Below are 9,226 nucleotides of genomic sequence, written 5' to 3' on the forward strand. Positions count from 1 at the left end.
CCCCTCCTCCCTCTATTTTTCAGACTCCCTCACCCCTTTCCCTCAGACTTATGCTCCTCTCTTTCCACCCATGCCTTCCTTACCACAGCTCCCTCTCACTCCCTCTTCATTTGGACTAGCTGCCTTCTAAAGAGTGATGCCTTTCACTAAAACTCTACGAGAAAGAGGCAAATTTTGCTGCATACTATTAAGATTAAATAGAGAGCGGGAGAAACAGAAAGCAGAGAGAATCACTTTCACACAGAGTATCAATAACCACCCGCCTGTGAAATTGCCCCCGGGCCTATGTATCTTTGCGTTAGTTACAGTAATGTACCGCATTCGATAACAAGCTCTGGGAGCAGCCGACGAGTAGGGCGGTGGGTCGGGGGCTGTACTGCACCCGCTGTGGAAGATTTAGCGTCGCCCATCTCTTGCCCTGTACGCCTTCACCTAGGGTGTAAAGGTCAATGCATTTCACAAATGCACCTGATCAGAGTCACCACTGGCACAGCGTTTATCTTGACAGGGCAGGGGGGAAAAGGTCATTCATTGTGATTATTTTTATCACGGGAGACATTGCCGTGTGGCTCTCTCTCACACACACACACACAAAAGGGCAAACTCCGGTCATTTAAACTTCTGTTGAACCAGAACAATCTCCGTCTCAACAATCAGACATCCTGCCCCCCCCCCCCCCCCCCCCCCCATACCCCTAATGATAGAGGGCTGGGTCAGGTTGCCCCCTTCTACCCCACCCCCAGAATGATCTGGAAAATGAGCTGAAAATACCCCAAACACCTGGCTCTCATGTTTCCCCTTTTGAAGCAGAGTGTGTGCGTGTGTGTGTGTGTGTGTGTGTGTGTGTGTGTGTGTGTGTGTGTGTGTGTGTGTTTGTGTGTGGGGCGGGGGAGGATGATCTGATCCCACAGAGGTCAGAGCAAAGGGGAGCAGCACATCAATAAAAGGGTTGAGAGTGTAAGAGGAGAAGGGTTGGGTGGAGGTGGAGGGTGGGGGCGCTGTTTGGGTTCAACTCAATTATTCATGATGGGCAATGTGAGGAACCATGCTGATTGGTGGTGGTGCGGTGGGTGGGGGTGAGGAGGTGGGTGGTAGTGGTGTTGGTGGCGGTGGTCCGCCGGGTGGAGGTGATGATGATGGAGGTTGTGATGCTGGTGAGATGGGTGGTGGTGTTGGTGCGGTGACTGGGGGTGATGGTTGTGGAGGTGGTGGGGGTGATGGTGGTGATAGTGGTGGTGGGGGTGGTGGTCGGTGTGTGCGTGATAACTTTGCACTTGGAAGAGAGGCAGCTGCGATACACCGCACAACACGTAAAACTTTTCAACCACTTCTGACATCCTCTTCTGTTTCTGTTGGAAAACCCAACGGAGAGACGGCGTGTGAGTGATGGGGTGCAAACATGATATGGTGCCACGGGAAATAGAGCATTCTTCACAGCCGTCTTCTTTCAGGATGTAAACTTAATCGTGTTAAAAACTTTCAGAGCAGAGTAGACGGATTGGGTTCCCCCCAGAGAAATTTCAGCGTCAAACACTTAATTTCCTGCATTCTGGTAAATTTTTATTCAACAATTTGTGCCTTTTCTGAATTAATTCATGGCGGAAATTATTTACTACGCATAAGATATTATAATTATTTTTGAATTACTATTAATTATTCAACTGTATTGTTCATAACTTTATGCATATTTAAAACATTACAGGTGTTTTGGGATGTTTTTTTTATGAATCATGTAGGCCTACATCTCAAATCAAATCTATGAGAATGACACCTTGTTATAGCCTTGATATCCAAAATGTATACAACTACATAAAAGCCATTGTTATGGCCGAATAATCTTTCACTCACTGAAGATCCATTATTTTGTACAAAAAAAACAATGTAATTACGAGGAGGCAGGAAAACTTGCACAAGGATTGATTAACCAAAAAAGGCAAAAACAACAGTTGGTCCAAACTTAAATCTCCGGTTGTCGTCCATTCATTACTGATAATTGGACACCTCGTCGGGAATTAACTTGTATACTTTGTGGTGTCACATATATACAGTTAATGTGACACTAATGCAAACACCAACCTGTTGCCTCTTGCTTTGTCTTGTCACTGTCTGCGCCCGCGACCATAGACCATGTATAAAGACCACAACTCCTAACCTTACCGGATCCATGGATCAAGTGTGAGCGAGAGTAACGTGCCTGCGCAAGCGCGTGAGACTGTGCGGCAGGGTAAGGATGGTATGGTCCACAATAGGGGTGCCCGATATGATTGGTGAAACGTATTCACAGGTCAGAAAGATATATCAATGTTTTAAGCCCCCAAAATGTTTTTCATTAGCTATTTTTTCGACCTTTTAAAAAAATATATAAAAAAATTAAAAAATAATGTTGAGGGGGACAAAACTAGCTTTTCTAATATTTGGGGGGACCCCTGCGTCCCCCCTGAAATCTACGCCTATGATGATGTGGATTGTGGAAACTATTTTTTTCCATAGGGGCTGCATTAATAAACACTGTACTAGACTATGCCCTTGAGCAAAGTAGGCTATATCCCAGCCTTTCAAAACAGAATCTTGTTTAAGTGTAAATTATAACGTTGGTTAAATTATTTGGGAAAGAACAGCTGATACAGAGGTAGTAAGTTGTAGGCCTACTTTTAAGTCAATACATCTGCAAACACCGTACAGCAAACACATATTTTCTTGAAACAGACATCGTGTACAAGCCCATAACTTTAAGGATTGATGAATAGGTATTTGATCATGAGAAAGCATCGTTTTGACGCGAGTGAGGGTTTAAAATAATGAATGAATGCGGGTGCGCGTGTGTGTGTGTTTAAAAGAATGAATGAATGCGGGCGCGCGTGTGTGCACCCATCTGTTTAAACGCATGCAAACTAAACACGTAACGCATAATACAGTGAGTCCATGGCAATATATATTAGCGGGGGGACAAATGCATATTATGAACACAAGTCGCTGAAGATAATGTATGGTAATCATTAAATAGACCCGCAGTTGCGGCCACAGGACCGCATATCATATGTGTGTTAAGTTTTCTTTGCCGAAATTTACATGACGACTCAGTATTTCTGAAGTCGTCATGAAAACGCTATTTAATGTGTGAATTAGGTCATATTATTAGGCCAAAAACTGAGCCATTTGAAGTTTGAAATTCATGTGGTCATGCATCTGTCTCATCGGAGACTTCAAATGCTGTCAAAATATCAACTCGTCAGGTTCAAATGAGCTCATGCCTCTCAAAGGGGGTGAGAGATGGCACTCTTATTGGTTTATTTCATGTTACGCCCAAAACACACCTACGGGTATTCACACCAACCAATTTTCGATTTTTTTCGTTGGGCGCAAGAGTCATTTATCCGCCGGTATAATAGCAACAGCGCCAGAAATACTCCCACAAAGTCTGCGTTTCAGACCGTTCAAATAGGGCCCAGAGAAAGAGACAGAGAGGACAAGAGAGAGCCAATGTGTATGCGTGTACATTTTGCCGCCTGTCAACTTCTTCATGTTACTTGGGGTCTCTCTGGATCACTAGCTAGGAGGAGGAGGGTGTGGGTTCAAAAGGTCTGGTACTGGCTCCTCAACTGACACCTCTACAAAGCCACAGGCCACAGTGTGTGTGTGTGTGTGTGTGTGTGTGTGTGTGTGTGTGTGTGTGTGTGTGTGTGTGTGTGTGTGTGTGTGTGTGTGTGTGTGTGTGAGCCTTCAAACAGAGGCTTCAACGTCCTTCATCTGACCATGAGGACAAAAGAGATACCAACTCTGGGGTGGGGTTGCTTTGAGCAGGACACACACATTCTCTCTCTCTCAAATGCACAAACAGGTTTTGGGTTACTCCCTTGTGAGCTGTTGTGCTCGTCCGCGATTCCTGAACACAGTTTCAAGCCCATTCCCGTGTATGCATTTCCCTCTCTTGGGGGACACCTTAAAGGGTAATTCCGGTGTAAAATGGATTTGGGATATGTTTTGTATGATAACGAGTTGAAACGTTAGTTTTGGAGCAGAAAAAACGCATATAGACGCTAAATCGCTATTTTAAACCACTTTAAAGGCTTAAAGTAGCCCGACACTTCTTTGGGTAGTATAATAAGGGTCTTAACATATAAAACAAGGCATTGAGAACTTTGTAATTGTACAGATTGTTTAATAAAAATGACATTTTATACACATACCATCAGTAGATCACCCGTCGACGCCATTTTGTTTTTAAGACTCAATAAGTAGATTGGCGAACACAGCTTGCGTGTTGCTGACGGATGTCACAATCTCTGTGTTCGTCAATCTACCTATCGAGTCTTAAAAACAAAATGGCGTCGACGGGTGATGTACTGATGGTATTGTGTGTATAAAATGTCCTTTTTAGTAAACAATCTGTACACTTACAAAGTTCTCAATGCCTCGTTTTATATGTTAAGACCCTTATTATACTACCACAGAAGTGTCGGGCTACTTTTAGCCTTTTAAGTGGTTTAAAATAGCGATTTCGTTTTAACCATAACCAGTGCCCCCATCGTTCCAAGTTTATAGTGTTTTGATAGAATCTGAAGAAAGCGTCTATTTACGTTTTTTGTGCTCCACAACGAACGTTTCAACTCGTTATCATACAAAACATATCCCAAATCCATTTTACACCGGAATTACCCTTTAATACATGTCTGTGATACGACTCCACCTGCATCCCACCTAGAGTTACAAAAAAGAGAGGGAGTTTATGTTTGGGCCCTCTTGGAATCCACATGGACTGAACCCAGTCTGTGTGTGTGTTTGTGCGTGCGTGTGTGTGTGTGTGTGTTTGTGTGTGTGTGTCATCCAAAACACGCCATGGCTGTACGATACAGTTAAAATGAATCCTATTGAGAAATGGGAATTGGAATGAAGGTGGGAATGACAATTTCAACATCACAATTTTCAACGACTAATGTCATGCAACATTTCAAAAACATGTTTTCTTGAGAACGTGTTGCCCATGGTATCTCTGCAGTACTTTATAATGCGGTAATAAATTTACATTTACACATTTTACCCGTATCCAAAAATTGCACACACACCTAAAGTTACATGTAAGGATATACAGCGCTGTAACACATACTGAGTTACAGCGAGGGCCTACATACTGCGTTACAGCATGGGCCTACATACTGCGTTACAGCGAGGGCCTACATACTGCGTTACAGCATGGGCCTGCATACTGTGTTACAGTGAGGGCCTACATACTGCGTTACAGCATGGGCCTACATACTGCATTACAGCGAGGGCCTACATACTGCGTTGCAGCATGGGCCTACATACTGCATTACAGCTAGGGCCTACATACTGCGTTACAGCAAGGGCCTACATACTGCGTTACAGCAAGGGCCTACATACTGCGTTACAGCATGGGCCTACATACTGCGTTACAGCATGGGCCTACATACTGCGTTACAGCAAGGGCCTACATACTGCGTTACAGCGAGGGCCTACATACTGCGTTACAGCATGGGCCTACATACTGCGTTACAGCGAGGGCCTACATACTGTGTTACAGTGAGGGCCAACATACTGTGTTACAGTGAGGGCCAACATACTGCGTTACAGCATGGGCCTACATACTGCGTTACAGCTAGAGCCTACATACTGCGTTACAGCGAGGGCCTACATACTGCGTTACAGCGAGGGCCTACATACTGCGTTACAGCATGGGCCTACATACTGCGTTACAGCGAGGGCCTACATACTGTGTTACAGTGAGGGCCAACATACTGCGTTACAGCATGGGCCTACATACTGCGTTACAGCGAGGGCCTACATACTGTGTTACAGTGAGGGCCTACATACTGTGTTACAGTGAGGGCCAACATACTGCGTTACAGCTAGGGCCTACATATTGCGTTACAGCTAGGGCCTACATACTGCGTTACAGCGAGGGCCTACATACTGTGTTACAGTGAGGGCCAACATACTGCGTTACAGCGAGGGCCTACATACTGTGTTACAGTGAGGGCCAACATGCTGCGTTATAGCGGGGTACTAAGGCTTACAAACCGGGTTGTTTTTGGTGGGGGAGGCTTTGCTCACAACCACAGCAGTCAGGATATCCTGTCCCTCGCGTTGACACTTCCAGCCAATCACACGACAGACCAGCCCGTGCAAGAATGTCATCGGGCTGACATATTTCACATCTTGATGTGGAAATCGGCCAGACACCAATACCTCTGCGACAGAAACTACGTGTGTTCTGGATCGTGGATGTGTGCTTTGGTTAGTGCATGTTTGCATGTTTGCTTTCGGAGGTAAGTCTGAACACAAACAGGAAATGAAGTGCAGAATGGACCTTTTCTGCAATGCTGAGCAACATGTGCGGGTCTAGAAATGTACTTAGTGTGCGTGTTGTGGAGGGAGCGATTTCACGAATCGACCAAAGTAAGTCGGAATGAGGAGAGACCCTTGGATGATACAGCTCTCTGCTCATGGGTGTTACCATTAGTATATCAGACAGACAGACAGAAAATAGCAGAATACGTGACTTCCCCCATTCATCAAGGAGCATCCCCACACAGTATCCCTCCCCCCATGGGCCCTTGTGAAACCTGCCAAAAGGAGATGTCTGTTGGGGAGTTGGTCCTCTGCTGCTCTCGTCACTTATGAGTCTCCAGTCCCACCACACACACACACACACACACACGTGAAACGTCCCAACTGATTTCCGAAAGAAACTCTGCAACCTTGCGTTGCGACGTCAAAAGCAGACACAACTTAAAGGTTACGTCGGACAGAGTTCGACCCACTGAGAGATGCACTTATTCTGCAAGCCTTCGAGAGTGAGTGAGTGAGGGAGAGAGACTGATTCTCAGTGATCAGAACTCACCCGGAAACCGTGACAACAGGAGAGCCGGCCTAGCTAGTTCCAATCAGGGGTCTTCCTCTGCAAAGAACTGCTGGATTCCAACAGCAAAACAGGACTCCGCGAGTACCTCAGCGAAACATCTACTGTGACCTGCGGTCCCGACAGAACGTCAAGAGGGTCTCGTCTGCGGCATGCGTCTAAAGCCAGCGACTTCACAACAGTTTCGGCATGGACAAATTTCAACACAAAAAAAGAGAGAGAGGAAGAGGGAGTGAGAAAGAGAGCGATAAACAAGAAGGAGGAAATGGGTGTTTGTCTAGAATAGAGGAAACAGGTTGGTAGAAAAAAAATTCAAAGCAGGGGTTGATACCGGAAGAGAGCGCAAGAAAAAGGATGTAGGCAGAACTACTCAACAAGGAGTTCCAGCCCGCTCTTATAAATCGACTTAAAGGTTGTGACACCAGTGTTTTGGGCTCAATGATGGCAATATATTGGATGTATATAAACAATCCCTCAGGCCTGCTGCTCCATCCCAGTCCCCAACATATCAACCTCAAGTTCACCCTCCACTGTGTTCTACAAACGCTAACATGAAACAAGACAGCAGCAGTTATTAAAGGTAGTCGGCCAGCATGTGAGATAACAGCCAGTCCCTCCAGAAAAATGTGGAGTTTTTTTGTGATTGTTGCGGCCGAAAATCCTTGATTATGCGGCACGTTTTCTTAAGAAAAGCGATGAAATATGCGGCATATTTGTGCAATTTTATGCGATAAAATTGCGGGAACTTGCAAAAATTGTGGGAACTTGCGAAAAAATGCGGGAACTTGCGAAAAATGCATCTTTTCGATTACGTTTACGTCGCGGAATTACGTCACTTCATAGCGTTCCCATGGCAACAGGGGGAAATGGCTTCTCTTGTTTGAAGTAAAAGCAACATTTTTCAACTTTCTGCTAAGATATATGTGACTTTTTTGCAACACAAATGCGGGGATTATGAAATCATGCAAGCCCCGTATATTTTGCGCGGAAATCTGCAATTTATGCGGTGAAAGTGCTGCATATTTGAAAAAAAAGGGGCCCCCGCATGGAAATGCGGACTCTGGCAGATTAAGCGTTGAATTATGCGATCGCATAATCACGTTTTTCTGGAGGGACTGAACAGCCAACCAACACTATTTTGTCATCCCAACCGAATACATCAATAAAATGAATTCATAAAAATAAGTTCCCTATCAAACTCCATCCCCTCCCCAGAGACAGTCAGGCTGAGGTTTTCAGAGTCTGCTTCCTGCTATAACTAATGGTTTTCAGGAGAGACAAGGCCTACGTTTCGCTGAAGTCGGCAGAGGAGAACATCAAAGTTGTTTTTCTGCGCTGTGCATTCCCATATGATGTACCTGTACCAAGGTGTGTGTGTGCCCCTGTGTCTCCCGAAGACCATACTTGTCAGCTGTCATTGGTGTCAATATAATTTCAGGGATCAATAATCAAGGTTATCCTACAGTAAGGCATGTCTTGCTTGTTGAAAAAAGAAAAAAGGACAATGGCCAAACTTATAAGTTCAATAAATGTTAAAACAGGTCACACTTATAACTTGGCCAACCAAATTATTCAGATTGGTTGTGGTTTAGTCAGTCTCAATATAAAAAAATGCATCCATCTTCACTTTGCCCACCACACTAAATAGTTTGGTTGTGTTTCATGAAAAGGCTCAGTGCCCTTGCCCTGTCCGCCTCTTTAAACTACAAATATTGCAGCGGCCCTCCAGACTCTGCAGTCTTGTGCAGCCCCTGTGCATTATAAAACATGGCAGCACGTAAGGAATGACAGGGAGCATGCATCCCTATGGCCTACCACCGTGTCAACTCTCACAACATGTCTGTTACCCCGGCCCCCTCCTTGAGGCCCCACCACACTGATCACACACACCTGGAGCGCCTACACACCTCAGAGCGGTTAGCTTAGCACTGCATGCTAAGCACTAGAACGTTGGTTGTCAATTCTTTACTGCAAGGATATACTTCCAGCGTTCATCAAGGGTATTATTATACAAGGGTTCACATGCTGAGCCCTTGGGTTGGATTCTTATAACATTGGGTCATGGTAATCACAAGGTAATCATCAGGTATATGGCTCTATATGAACTGAGCCTTTAATTCTCTGTGCAACTGTTGTTTGGTTTTTCCCCTTATAAGGGCGGGTAAACACAGTTTTAGCGGGAGAACGTCCAACTACGAGTTCAAATAAATTGTGAGCCGTGGTGACGGTCGTCAAGGTTTTAGAAAAGACACACATATTGGATTCTGTAGGAGCAGGTCAAGGGGCGTCGGGGAATTAACTAGCAACCTTCTGGTTACCAGTCAACCCGTTCTACCTCCTGAGCTACTG

General features: G+C 45.1%; 1 protein-coding gene across 1 annotated transcript in view; it reads right to left on the reverse strand.

Annotated features, from left to right (window-relative positions):
* elmo1 (engulfment and cell motility 1 (ced-12 homolog, C. elegans)) overlaps positions 1-7,069 on the reverse strand; it is a 63,621-nt gene extending 56,552 nt beyond the window's left edge. Inside the window, exon 1 of the mRNA XM_079749680.1 lies at positions 6,860-7,069. The gene's annotated coding sequence lies outside the window, so the exon portion shown is untranslated. The remainder of the gene's footprint in view (positions 1-6,859) is intronic.
* Between the last annotated feature and the right edge of the window lie 2,157 nt (positions 7,070-9,226).

The sequence above is a fragment of the Pollachius pollachius genome, assembly GCF_949987615.1.
Source record: "Pollachius pollachius genome assembly, chromosome: 13".
NCBI classification, from domain to species: Eukaryota; Metazoa; Chordata; class Actinopteri; order Gadiformes; family Gadidae; genus Pollachius; species Pollachius pollachius.